At 38.1% G+C, this 15,297-nt stretch overlaps 1 pseudogene across 1 annotated transcript; it reads right to left on the bottom strand.

The window, feature by feature from the left end:
* Positions 1 to 412: 412 nt before the first annotated feature.
* Positions 413 to 14,652, bottom strand: LOC309619498 (DNA methyltransferase 1-associated protein 1 pseudogene; annotated as a pseudogene). Its single transcript has 2 exons — positions 14,569 to 14,652; positions 413 to 8,387 (listed from the first exon to the last, which is right to left on the bottom strand). The product of its transcript is annotated as a DNA methyltransferase 1-associated protein 1 pseudogene (transcript).
* Between the last annotated feature and the right edge of the window lie 645 nt (positions 14,653 to 15,297).

The following is a 15,297-nucleotide window of genomic DNA, read 5'->3' as shown; positions in this document are numbered from 1 at the left end:
CCTCATTTCTGAAGAGACAAGGAGGGCCAGCTGAGTACACTGCCCAGGTGCACGTTGGAGAGCTAACCTCCCCAAATGCCCTGGTGTTTCTCAAGAGCCCTGGGAAGCAGCCAGACCACACTATGCCTTTGTCAGGCGTGCTGGTAGACAGAGGCTTTTAGGAGAACAGTCTTTGAAAAAGTCCCGGCAAGGTGATGATGGAGGTCTGGCCACAAGTTTCTGAGGATTTTGAAATCCCAGCACCATGGAGTTGCTTGGGGCCAGCACAGTCACCTCTTCTGCTCCATGGCTTACAATTCCCAACCGGTCCTTTTCTTTCTGCCTTTACACTAAATTTCTCAGTTATGAAAATCTATCAAACGCGTTTTCTTATTAAATTAGTGATAGATAGATAGATAGATAGATAGATAGATAGATAAATAAATCAATCTACTCAGATCTTCCTCCAATCAAAAACAAAATGTATCCTGCCCTCCCCATCTCTCTCTGAAGGATTTTTCTACATGCACTGATTGTTAATTCCTCACTGCTCATGCTTCCCTACTCTGCTTCTGCTTCTAGGTTTCTCCGGGATATAAAGAAACCAGCTTGCACCAATTCATGAGAGCTAATTGCATGCACCTTTTCCCAGCTTCAAGGGGATGTTAACACTGATAGCTCAAAAATAAGTAACAGCAGGAATGCTTACCCATGGAAATTGGCAAAGGCTACAAATCCATGAATCAGCTTTGTTACTTTGTTTTTTTATTTATCTGCACACTGCTGTTTGTCTTCTTCTACAATCCCCCAAATGCCATTTCTCAGCATTTCTCAGATGCTACTGTAAACACACTAACTTTTTATTCTTCTTTTCATTCTCAGAAATTCAAACATCACCAATGTATTGAGAATTCTCACATATGCCACCAGCCCAACACTCGCTCCATAAATCTACCCAAATTCTCCATGTTTCTCTCCATGTAAATTTTCTCATGTACACGTCAAACTTAATATTTCCGAAATTGAGCTCATGTTGTTTCTTCCAAAAGATGGGTGCCTTCTGCCATTTTTCAGTAAGTGACTCAGTTGCTCAAACAAGAAAATTGGGTATTATCCTCGACTCTTTGACCTTCCTTCATTGCAAGTGTATTCTACCACCTAAGTATTTCTCAAATTCACAAACTTCTTTTCTTTTGTTGTTCTATAGCCATAAGCTATAGTTTAAGTTACTTCAACAGCCTTCTAACTTGTTTCTTTGCATCCAGAATTGTTCCAGCTCAATCCACTATCTTCACTACAACAAGAATATTTTTAAAAAACAAATTTAAAAATCATGTTACTCTACTTAAAACCCTAAGTGTTTCTGATAAAGTCCGAAACCTTTTCATAGTTCATTAAGTATTTTCTAATCTGGCTCCTGATGACCTGCCCAGGTTCACCTCTCTCTTTTCTAGTTTATTGTATGCTACAACCATTTCAAATGCTTTCAGTTTCCCCAATTTTGGCATGCTTTTGCTTTTCCACCTCCCAAAGTCCTCTACTTCCTCCTGTGTCATTAGTTGTTGCCTCTAATTTTTAATTCAGTAACTATTTTTCTTTCTACATCTTTAATTTTGCATCCTGTACAGTCATCCCTCGGTATCAGAGGACTGGTTCCAGGATCCCCCTCAGATACCAAAATCCCTGGACATTCAAGACCCTTATATAAAATGGCATAGTATTTGCATGTTTTATAACTTTACATTCAAAGAATTACATTACCATACAGTATGCCTCCCTTATAAATGGAGAAACTGTGTATCAGCCTATCATCAAAGGTAAGTGTTTTTAATGTAACAATGTTTTTAATACTATATTATGAATATGATTGTAATACTATGTGCCATAAAAATTGTATGAAGATTCATTCATTCCTTTATAGGTGGCTACCATGGAGCAATCTTATAGACTGCACTAGGCTACCACCATAAAGCAATCATACTGCGGCTTCTTTAATTATCAATGTATAAATCATTATACCTGTAAATAAATATGAATTTCTCTTTCACATTATCTTTTCATTTTTGATGCCCAGTGTTAGTAATACGTATAACATCCACAGTGTTTTGTATCATATAAGACAACGCTGACGCAGGTACTGACACACAAAGGATTCATTTTGTAACCAGACGAAATAAACTTAGGTTATCGATAAATACAGTATAGGACTGTAAATGTATCTTCTCTTATGATTGTCTTAATAACATTCTCTTTTCTCTGGCTTACTTTATTGTAAAGATATAGTATGTAATACATATCACATACAAAATATGTGTTAATCAAATGTTTACGTTATCGGTAAGGCTTCCGGTCAACAGCAGGCTATTGATAGTTACTTTCTGGGCAGTCAAAAGCGATATACAGATGTCCCACTGTGCGGGGGAGGGGGAAAAGTGTTGGTGCCACTAACCGCCCCACTGTTCAAGGGTCAACTGTAACGTAAAGATGTGAATATCATTATAAGAAAAAAGTTCTTTCTATTGCACTGTACTATTATCTGAGCCAATAGTCACTAGTATATTATATGGTAAAGATTTGACATGTATTTTCTTTATGCATAATATAAAAATATCAAAGTGCCTAGCACAAAGCCACGTACATCACAGATCTCCATCAAAGTTCGCTTAATCTGAATACATGCCAAATATATAAAGTTATAGATTTGTAGAAAAATGTGAGCATTCCTCTTAAGGATAAGAAAATGATTCCCCTCTCCTCTGTTTATAACCTATACTCTTAAAAAAAAAAAAAAAAAAGACTTTGCAAGTATTTGCATGTGTGAGGCTTTGTGTATCCCACACCGACCTGAGCAGACATCTGGTATAATGGGACAACTGCCAGAAAAAGTTCTTCTGCCCCCAAAATGTTGTGTTCTCTGGTTTGCTGACCAATGTCAGTAATCTTCCACTTTAGTTAATATAGAATTTGAATGCCGGAATTAAAAATGCTTTTACTTTCAAAAGGGAAAGTCACAAGAAACCACTGATTAACCACTGCTGCCTTTATTGGTTTCTAACTTAAATACTAAGCTACCTAGGAAGGCATTCAAGGCTAAGGACAATGAGGAGTTTTAGAATGAAAAGTTTGGGAAAGAAATAGAGTGGAGAGAGAGCTGGGCAACTGGGCTGCCAAATGAGGCCACGGAGACTTCAAGGGCAGAAAGCATTTCAGAAAGGGAAGTAGAGGGGAGCTCCTCTATGTCACAGTTCTGCCCAGGGCTATCCCAGCCAGGGACCATTATATTTGCTTTAGTTACTCTTTTAACAGAGTCTAAAAAGCATAAAGGACCTGGCCTGGTCAGGCCTCTTCTGGGCAGCTTTTTGTCTAATAGCACACAGTAGGCACAGCCATAGAGAGCATGAACAATCTCTAAAGGGGACAGTCTACTCGGGGCTGCTCCATCTCTGCTTGTTCAGACTGGCCAGAGAAGTAATGAAATGTCCTCTGAAAATCTTTTCAAGTGGATAGTATTGTGGGATTTTTACCCAGCTTTACTGAACTATAACTGACATATACATTCTGTGTTTACTGCCCATTTCAGACTTTTTTCTAAAGAGTAAAGACATAAACTGAAAGTTTAAACATCTTTTTCCTTTAAAAAGAAATAAACCAAATTTATTCCTTTTTTTAAAAAATGGATAAATTTTAATCTGCTTACTATGGCTCAAAAAAGAAGCACTTCCCTATAATTCAAATATTTAAATGGTACATTTTTTTTTTCTAACCAGACTCAAAACAACTTAATATGAGTGGATTCTAGCGATTTTCAAATATCAGAATCCAGAAGTTCATACATAGTCTTCTGGACCTTCTTTTGCAATGCTTTTTATATTGATTAGAAACTCCTAAATTTAGCAGTTATATAAAGCCGTATTTTATGTAACTAGAAATTTGTATTCAAATGCTATAGTAACTTTAATGTGTATGAAGCTCTCAAGGTGCTTTTATTTTTTCTCCTAGAAGGAAGAATTTCCATAATTACTCTCAAATGTCATTAAAATATGTTTTTAAAATTTATTTCAAGTTTTCTCAGTCCCCAAAAAAACTACTTTCAAAACGGTTACCTTGAAATATATATATATACACACACGTATACACACACACACACACACACACAAATGCACACATACATACTGTGGAAACAGTTGTTTGATACTGAAATGAAGGACTATTGCTGAACTGTTTACACTCTCGATGCACGCTCCTTTTCAAATTACCTAAGGCAGACATGGTATTTCAAACACATAGAGTCTAAAGGTAATCTGAGTGAGGAGACTAAGTCACTGTACTTAAGAAAAGTGAATAGATGTACATCACTGCAAAATATTCAGCTTCATTCAAATGACTCTATATTTCACATTCCCTTATCAATGATAAACGTTGTCTCTAAAGGAATGTTGTCTGTATATTTTTTCTAATGATAGAAACCGTCCAAATTAGAACAAAAGTCTGGATCTAGTTATGCTATGAGAGTCTGTGTCATTTTCAGACCGTGACTATGATCGGGAGACAGGACAGGAGTATTAGTGTTGATATCTCTTGGGCAAGTGTTTATTTCTTGAGGAGATTTTTTTTGCTTTTTGTCTTGAATGGTACAAATTTTAGAATAAACCATCTAAATAATGGCATCACTTCTTCACTTACACCCCACTGCCTATGATTTGTTTAAATAGTCACAAGGCTGAAAATTCTGTAGAGTGTATCAAAGCCATATGTTTTGAGATTCAAGAAATGATAGAATAATAATGCAAATCAAAAGCTAGGAAGAAAACATAAATTATTTTTGGAAGTATTATGTTAATGTTGTCAACTCATTAGACAACCTGTAAAATGGAAATACTAAATTTTGGTAAATTTATTATTTGCAGAATGTTTCTTATAGACATGAGATTTCTTTACAATCTTTAACCCCATGAAGTGAGAAGAGCTTGAGGTCTTTATTTTTTTACTTAATCTTGCAGTTTCTAGTTTGTGATTTCTCCTCCTCAAGTTATAAAACATTAATGATCATTACAAGCACTATTTCACAAACTACAAATTAAAGTTCTATAGCACTTAAAAAGCTTAAGAGGCTACATTTCTGATTACATAGCAGCTATCTCAAACAGTTATTACATGAGAGGTTTCTAAGTAAAATCACAATGAAAGCAAGGTAAAAATTAACTGCATGATTCTAGTGTGGCCTGATAACATCTGCTATCATGCAGTGACAGCCATGGAAAACAGTCTTTACGTCTCCAAGGAAAAGCAGACTTTAAGGTCTCCCAACATTGGATTAGATGCCCTTGTTTCTAAAATAATCTTTCAGAATCAATGAGTTATTAAAAGGGGGCACATACCACCCCCCAACCCCGCAGAAATTAGTAACATTGTTTTTGGCAAAATTCTACCAAATAAAAAAAAAAAACACCTTTATTTTGCATTCTGCCTCCCTTCATGCAATTTGCAATCCAACTGGAAACATACAAACAATATCTGAAATACCAAGCTATAGTGGGGTTGCAATTTAGAGTTATGAAACTGGGTTGTTCTTTTCTCCTCATATCTTCCTATTTTCTTTCTGACAATGCAAAAGGGAAATTGAGTCTTTATTTCTTAAGGTGAGGTCTATGGCAGGACAGAAAAACAAAGATGGCTTCCAAATACTTCCATTTCTAGCTATTTACTCCAAAATCCTAAGACTTTGGGGAACTCAAAGAATGTTGGTTTCCACCAAAGGGAGTAGATTCAAGGAAAAGATTTTTCCATAGTATAAAATAATTTTCCTGGTCTTCTTCTTTTTTTTGTTTTTATGTTTTTTTGATGGGGGAAGGGAAGGTGAGGTAGAGATAAAAACAAAAGAAAAGAAGGAAAATTAGAACGAGAGATCACAATCATAGACAGCAAGAATGTCCAGAGGAAATGGTTAACAGGTACACACCAAGAAAGACAACCAAGAGAGACCGTTGCTCTTGTTCAAGGACCAAGTTGCCCCACAGGACTACAGAGAGTAGAGCTCACAAACTAACTACCCAAACTTCACACGATCAAGTTTGGCTCATGGAACAACCATTACTATTTCTGATATCATCTACAGAAGATTTCGATTTATCATCAGCTAACACCTTGCCCAATAGCCACCCAGAAGGAGAGCTGCCCGTGTTGCAAAACTGCATATGCCCCACCTGAATTTCTTCCTGACAACATGTCTCCTCTCAAAGCTTAAGGGTTCTTCACCTGAAACTAATACAACATTGTAATTCAACTATACTCCAATAAAATTTTTTTAAAAAGCTTAAGGATTCTTTTAAGCCCAAGAAAAAACAGGTGGTAAGCTATCTAGTAGGCAGGTAAGGCTGGAAAAACTGAATTGAACCAGGTTGCAACTGTGTTTAGACTCTCCAAGGGTACAGTCATTACATATCATACGAGGGAATTTGCACTTCTGGGGGAACTTGGCCACCAACTAGGAGGTAGAAAGTCACAGTTAAAAATCACTGCTGAACATGTATATCTTCGTGGAGCTTAAATATTGTGTTAGGAATTTTAAGGAAAATACTAAGAAATTTAATGGTAACTTGAAGCATAATTTTTACATATGAAAATAGAATAGACTCTTTTATGGAATAGAATATAAACTAAAATACTAAATATTATGTCCATTACCTTCAAACTCAAAAGATTCCCTCCAACTCTACCCTAGGGTTTTAGCTCCCTCCGCTCTGAGAATAAGACACTTCAGTAGGAAATGTAATAAACACCACTACACAATAACATGTGCAATTCATTGTGAATCTTTCCGGTACTCTAAATTTTTAGGGAATAAAAAACTTTTTAAAAATAAGTTTGCATAGATGAACTATTATAAGCTAATTACTGAAAAAACAAATATTTACATAAACATAGGATATTTACATAAATATGAAGCAGCACTGCATACTTTACTGTGCAAAGTTACTTCCCTTACAGTCTTCATTTAGGTAAAAAGGTTTTGGGGTTGGTTTTTTCCCCAACTCACCAGCTCTACGCAGCAGCATCCCACACCGCGCATGGCCTCGCATGGCTTCTCCGCCTCCTTCACAGAAGAGGAGCTGGAGACGATTCCCGTCGCTTCCTCGTGGGCGCGAAGGGTGTGCCCGCCACACGACGATGGTCGATGACGGTGTCCTCGCTAGGGTCAGGGTCGATGCCGGGTTCGGCACCGCGGGCGGGAGGACGCTGGCGTGGCGGCCTCCCAGCACCCAGCCCCGACCAGAGCCTCGTGCAGAGACCGCGCAGCACCTGCAGCTCATCCTCGCAGTTGGCGCAGGCTTGCCTGGGCTCGTTCAGCCGCACTAGTTCGTCCTCAGCTCGTAGAGCATGCGCACCAGCTCCTCCGCGGGTGTCAGGCTCAGCTCCACACCCAGCACCTGTTCCAGGGCCTCGATATTCTGGCCCGCACCTTGGCAGCTTCACCTGCTGGCTCCGCGGGGAGAAGCCTGCAGGCTTGAAGTCTGGAAGCTTGATGCCTGCCGTCTCAGGAACAGCTGGCTTCTCGGCCTTCTTTTCCTGGGGCGGCTGCTTCTCGGGGTCCTTTTTCCGCAGCGGGGCCTGCAGCAGTGAGCAGCTTCAGCGAGTCCTGGCTGCGCTCCTCACGCCCCTTCTGCCGGGACTAGATCTGGCGCAGCTTACGTAGCGGGTACTTCTCCGCCGCCACCTGCTCTGAGGCTTGTGACCGGCAATGCTTCAGCTGTTCCTTCCGCCGTTGCAGGTGCCCAGCATCAAACCCTGGTATCTTGAGGTCTGTGTCTGGTATGGCGTGCATGTTGGCCAGCTTGGCACAGATATGGTAATACCGCTCCTTCAAGTCCCCCACAGACCTCTTTTTAAACTGCTGGTGGTCATCCCGATCGTGGCTAATGACAAAACGGAGGTCAAAGCAGCAGCTGAGGTCAAAGAAGTGGTCGTTTCTGCCTTTGTTCAAGAGTTGTCGTGAAGATAGAGCTAGTACCCCTCTCCTGAATACACTGGCACCTGCACAGTCTTATGGAACCGGGCGAAGGGGTAGTCCTTGCCCTCCTCAGCTGCCTGTCGCCAGTGGAAGAACGTGGCTCCATCCTGGCAGACTAGGTTGGTGAATGGCATCCACTTACAGGACCACGCCTTCTTGGGGCCCAACTTGGCCTTAACTGTGTGGTGGCCTTGACCAGGGTCACTGGATAACAGTGGAGGTGCATCCTTCTTGCCAGAGTAGAGCGGTGCTTAGACTTCCTGGTGCATGTCCGTGGGCTTCCTGAAGGTCAGTGTCTCTGAGGACTTCCTGGACTTTTTCTTGTGCGGGTTGGTATTGTCCTTCTTGCTGATGGTCCCGGAAGCTGCATGACCCTCTTATCCCCGAGTTCTAGAATGTCCTACCCATCTGTGCCCACAGACATTGAGCCTGAGATATGGGGGAGTGCCCCGAGGTCAAGGGTCAGTGCCTGGATTTCCGCACTGCGGCCCGGTGGCTCCATTATCCCCGCAAAACCACAGACCTTTTTTCTTTGCCGGGGGTGGGAGAGGTGGCTGGTATGCAATAACTTTACTGAAAGAAAAGTGTAATGAAATTTGTCTAAAGCTTAAAGAAGAGAACTTAGACACCTCCCCTCAAGCGCAGGACCAAGTGCAAAGAGTGGATTCTTTCAGGATGTTGTCAGGCAGGGTGGGTCCATCTTCCTGCTGTTTCCCTGCAAAAATCTGCATCTATATCAGCCAGTGTCAGCTGGCGGGCAGCAACCAAACCAGTCATTTGCACTGGGAAATTTGAATATGAAGAATTATTCATTCATAAGAGGGAATTTACCAATAAGAATGGTAAAGAGAATCTAAAGAATACAGAAAAAACAGATGTAAGTGGCAGTCACTACCTCTAGGACTAAAAGAGAGTATTCAAGGAAGAGAAACTTGGAAGAAAGCCACCCAGACTGATGTTCAGAACCAGTTGGAGAAGGTGCGACTGTCTCCCACTGGAGGGCAGAGTATTTCACCGAGGTGTTGCACACCACGCCTGGCCAGCAGAAACTAACTGCACAAAGGAATTCCAGCAACACTACTAGGAAGCCACCAGCTGAAGAGGATGGGGAGCAGGGCACTGAAACTTGCTGGGCGTGGCTACCTCTGAGGTGAGAACAAATCTCATGAGAAAGCTGCATCTGGAGTTCTGGCAAAACTTGCTAAGAAGCCACTCCACAGGGTACACACTATTGAGTGACCCACATGAGAATGGCAGCTCAGCTGCATATCACTATAGCAAAAGGGGAAAACCACTGGTTTCTGGAAGAGGGGGTCTTCTCCCTGTGGTATCCTTCCAGAGCCTTCTACTATAATGTTTAACATTATGCCAAGTGTTAAAGGAGAACTGATTACAAGGTCCAGCTCCAATATTACAAAGCAGGACAAAGGAGGATGGTTTAGGGGCTGAGGTTATATGTTGAGAACAGACACACTGTACTTGCAAATAACTTCAACTATAATCCTTCAGCCATAAAGGAAGACCAGCATTCATTTCAAAACTCTGCATGTCCATCTATCATCTATACATAAATATTTTGGGGTCTGAGTCTGTGTCGTGGTGACGGGGGTGGATTAGTATCAAGGAACGCTTGCTTCTGGCCACCTCATTTCTTAGATGAAGCTGCATATCAATAAATAACAGTAGGTAATATTAAATGTTAAAAATCAAGGTAAAAGAATGATCGCAAACTCTTTTCATGTGATACTAGAACACTGTTTAACAAAGCCACTTGAGTCATCTGAATCTCTAATGGAAACATTCTATATCCTATTAATATTAGGCTAGATATTGAAAAAACAAACTGATGAGATGCAAATGATTACTGTCTCATGGAAATGATTTCTGTATGGTAAAGAAGATAAACCCAAATTTTATGGTTTTATTATCCTGTATAAGTCATTATACCAGTTCGGTATCTAACTAAGCAAATTTATATATATGTATATATATATATATATATACATATATATATATATATATATTATATATATATATATGATTGTTTCATTTATTCACATTTAAGTTTTTATTGATAGAGTTACATTACATCTGCCACATACCTTCTGTTTTCTGTCTTACATCTTTTTTGTTCCTCTATTCCTCCTTTACATTATTTTTGCACTAAGTGAATATTTTTAATGTAACATTCTAATTTCTTTAATATTTTTTCACTTTTGAAAAAAGGATTTTCTTAGTTGTTGCTCTGGGGATTTTTATATATATCTTAATTTAGAATCTACTCTAGATTTATACTGGATTAATTCCATTGAGATATAGAAGCATTAATTCTGAAGAGCTTGATTTTTTGTGGTATTATTGTTATTCAGTTGCATCTGTATATCATACAAATCCAACAATAAATTGTTATAATTATTACTTTATATAATTTCATTTATTTTAAAGGAGCTGAGGAAAGAAAGGAGAGCAGGTATATATTTATAACATGTATATAGGTATTTATATCTTCTTATGCACCATTTCTGGTTCTCTTCACTTGTGCCTGTGGATTTGAGTTACCATCTGGTATCATTTCCTTAGCCCAGTACAACTTTGCTCCCACTCACCTCCTTTGTGCTGGTGTTGGCAAATAACATTTCTATATGTTACGGGCCAAACAATACAATTATATACAATTATATTGTTTTATACAATTTATTTTGTAATCAGTTAAGAGAAGAGGAAATAAGGGCTTTATCAATTTCATAGTTCTCCAAACTTCAAGAATGAAATCGTTTTTGTATAAACCTTGAACTTTGAGTCAGGAGTTGGGACTTCATACCTAGATCTTAATCAAGCAGGACTAACTTGAGAGATGAGGATTCAAAAGAAAATGTGCAAGTGTCTCCTCCAATTGCCCTCAAAGCATGAAGGAAATTACAATTTGAATGTGTTACGGAGTCGTGCTCAGTTAATATTTACCAGTCTTTTAAAAAAAAGTCCTATATGCTGAAGGTCTAATGACTGAAATATACTTAAAAGCCTAAATTGATGACTTAACAATGTTGAAAAAGAAGCATTAGGCCTTGATGCCACAGGGCAGCATAAAAAGATTTTAGACCTATTTCCCTGGTTGATTTAACAGCAAATGTATCTGACGGTGAAATAAACGATCTGTCAATGTATCATCCAGCCATGCATTTCTGTGATTTCAATAGTTACAAACATTATTACTCCATCTCCTCAGTTTTATTCTTTTTTTTTTTTTTTTTTTACTGACATGTAAAAATCAGATATTATGTGTGACAGAATAAAGCTTTTGTGGAAGGTAAAAAGAGGTTTTATCTGAAATAAGCACCACTTCTCATTTTACAACCATGATATCAAAAGAGACTTATACTCTGACCTTGCATTTGAAAGAATGTTGTATGTAGCGCGATAAAAAATCATGGAAGGATTTAGCAGACTTGTAGGTTCAGGCACTAGAGTCCAAGGGTAAAGATGCAAAGAAATATTAAAAAAAAAAAAAAAAAACCTGCTAAAGTAGAATGACTCCTTCCCTCTGGCAAAATCACTGCCTCCCAGAAATAAAATGTAACATCCCAATTCTTTCAAGTGAGACCCTCTGATTTTCTCTCACCATAGCCCTGGGGCCATACCCAAAGCCATCCTACTCTTATTAAGGTAGCAAGGTTACAATGAACCTACACAAGGAGCTGAAATATAAATGGGAATGCCTCTAAATTAGAAAAGAGTGGTGAGGAAGACTACAAACGAAAACCTAAAAAGCCAAAGAAGTAAATGTGGTATAATCTAGAAAGACAAAAAAGAGAAACATAAATTTAATATATCAGAAAAAACAAAATGAGTTTCCTTCATTTTTGACATGTTCTAACCAAAAGCTGGAAGGAATCTGAGAGCTCATCTAATCCGACTTCTTAGTCTTCCAGATAAAAAAATTGTAGCCTAGAAAGGTACTTCCCCAGATACATTCTTTGAGATTCTTCTGAACTTACAGTTTTAGGAAGAGTAATAACTTTAAAAAAAAATTAAAGGGTAAACACAAAAATTTTAAAGCATACTTAAAGCTAAATTTAAATACGTATTACTCTGTAGATATATCCCAAATACTAAAAGAAAAAATGAAGTGCCATTTTTTTAGATGTTTATGGTGACTATAAACACAGATTTCTATAGATTAGAAAATATATTACTTTGGGAAATGATTAATTGATAAATGTAAAAATATTGCATTTTATCAATATTTTTGATATGGCATGCATTGGTAGTACAAGAAAATATCCACTAAAGAAGCTGGATTCATTTTAAATAACTTTTTAAAATTGACAATGATAAATACAATATTTATTTCTGACAGCTAAAATTGAAGAGGCCGATGAAGAATTTGAAAAGTTAACAAACACCATAAAATCATACCTACTAAGATGGATAAATCTATGGAGATTATTCAACTTAAATAAAGGAAAAGAAAGCAGTCTTCAATTTTATAAAGGGTTTGTAAAAAATTAACAGACAGAAACCTCAATTAAAGAGAGTTGGGAGACCAGAAGGGAGAGCCTCAGACCCTGTGATGACAGCAGAGCCCAACAGGAAGGAGAAAGACTCTTCTTTCCTGGCAAGGGCTCAGCCAAAGAAGAGCCACGCACTCTGTTTAATGTAGCTCCCTCCCCCGCCCCCACCCCCACCCCCAAGGCCAACTTCCTTTTCCTCTCTTGAAAAGCATTCTCCTCCCTATGCCTTGTGGCAATTTGCAGGGTTGCAGAACTCAAATTGTAATTCTCTGCTGATCCCAAATGAACCCATCTTTGCTGGAGAAATATCTAGCAGTCTATTTGTTTCGGGTTAACAGGTTTCTACACAGAGGATGAATTAGTATCTCTTTACTATCAAAGAAAACACAACAGAATAGTTATTCACAAGAGAATAGAAAATACAGAGAATCTATAAGAAGCATTTATTAAAGAACTTACTTTTTCCACCTCTATCATCAGTATATTATGGCAACAATTAAAATAGTTTTGCAAAACTATGTGTTTTTTTTTTGTTTTTTAAAAATTTATTTATTTATTTATTTATGGCTGCGTTGGGTCCTCGTTTCTGTGCGAGGGCTCTCTCCAGCCGCGGCAAGTGGGGGCCGCTCTTCATCGCGGTGCGCGGGCCTCTCACCATCGCGGCCTCTCCCATTGCGGAGCACAGGCCCCAGACGCTCAGGGCCAGCAATCGTGGCCCACAGGCCCAGCCGCCCCGCGGCATGCGGGATCCTCCCAGACCAGGGCTCAAACCTGTGTCTCCCGCACCGGCAGGCATGTTCCTAACCACTGCCTCACCAGGGAAGTCCTGCAAAACTATGTTTTAAGTATCATGCATGTTTTGCGTTTTATGGAAAGAAAATAGTTTAAAAAGACAAAAACAAGAAACGCATGCAGGTACACATGTGTAGCCAGGAATATTACATTATTTTATGCCCTCAAAAAACCCTACAGTCTAAACTATTATTTCCCCCTAGATAATATACAAAAGTAACCTCAATAGTAGGAATCAGATTGTGGTTACTTTTCCCAGAACAGCTACTTACATGCAATAATTAAAATGAGGAATTCTTTAAGCGCTGAAAGGCAGATGTCAAAAATGTCACTTACTACATACACCTCAGGATGAATTTTCCTACCCACTCAGTTCTCTCGAAGGAATAAAGTTTTCCTGAAAATCGACTGGAATCTATTTTCATTTTAAAAATTTAGCCTGGTACACCATACTCTACATAGATAATGACTAGGATGTATTAGAGGCTCAATAAATATTAAATGAAGTCCAGGGCTAGGAAGAATTATTCTTTTTTTCTGTTTTGAAGGGATAGAAGGCCCCAGTTAGCTGCAAAGAAGCCTTGAAATGTGTTATAGTTGCAGATTAACTCCTGCTAAAAATGGAGTTCAGTTAGAAAATAAGGGTGCAATGAACATTAGGCAGGCATCTAATACGCTCTGACGCATCCTGTAATAACAGTGGGATAATCCACCCACTTCCTCACCAGCACCACCATGCAAATTGGATCACTTTCATATTATTATTACTATTCATACCAAAATAAGTCTAGTTCACTTTCTTCTCTTCTGAAATTCTATGATATTTTTTTCAGTTGCTGCACCACAATCCACATCACTATGGCAAATAGTATTTGCATTTCATGCATTTTTACCTGAGATCAAAAGCCGACATAAGGTCTTCAATTTGAACGATACTGGGTTCTGAGCAATTAAATTAAAATACCATGTAATTTCGGAAGTTGTCTCAAGTGGACCTGAGGAAAATAGACGAGGGCCATAAGAAATTAGAGCGAGTCATGTGATTCATTTGTTTATAAATTCCTTTGGTTAATTTAATTCTGCTTTTGCAACCACAATAACAACAAAAAGTCCTCTGTTGCACATATGTACATGGTATCATATACAAATCTAAATTTTCATAGAAAGACAACAAAAGTGAAATCATATCAGCCTAGTTTCTAGTTTTAATGGTTATTTGGATAATAGGCTAGACTCTGTGAGTCTTATTTTCAGAATCTCCAACAGGTATAATAATACCTGGGTGATCGTAGGCTGGTCCATGCTAGTATGCCCACACATGTTGTTTTCAGCCAGCATCACTTCTAACTGGTCAGCGCTCATGTCATTTACATCATTAAATATTTTTAATAATCCTATGGTACCCATAATATAGGATATTTTTAAAAATTAAGCAGAGTGTCTGCAAAGTTTCAATAATTAATTTCCCTCCTTTGAGTCACTTTTGATAAACAACTCTATAAAATTTGTTTCTTGAACTTTTCTTCTCTTGTACAATATTCTGACATCCCACCAGTATTTGTTTACCAGGTTGTTGTTTTGTTTTCTGTTCTGTATAATAGTAGCTAATGTTGGCAAAAATTGAATTTTTTGAAGTATATAGAATGTTATGGGTTTTGGAATTTGTGAACACAGATTTAGAAGACCAACATTTACAAATAGAATATTTTACATCTGAAAATATGTATTATATAATACATATCAAGTTATTAATGCACTTTCAAATGCAAATTGTATATTCTTTTTCCTTAAGATATGAATATTAGGAGTCATATTTCTGAGTATGTGAAATCAATAATTATCCTCTCACAGACATGTTAAAAATTGTCAATGCCTCATTAAAGCAACATTCTAAGTGGTAACTTATACTTACCACTCTGAAAAGAAATTGCATTTAATATATTCTTTACTTGATAAATATTAAGTAAAATAGATTATTTTTCTTCTGCACTTATTACATTAAGTGCA

Source organism: Balaenoptera borealis (assembly GCF_965194805.1).
Source record: "Balaenoptera borealis genome assembly, chromosome: 21".
Taxonomy (NCBI): Eukaryota; Metazoa; Chordata; class Mammalia; order Artiodactyla; family Balaenopteridae; genus Balaenoptera; species Balaenoptera borealis.
The sequence above is the reverse complement of the archived record's forward strand: the minus strand, read 5'-3'. Positions and strand labels throughout refer to the sequence as shown.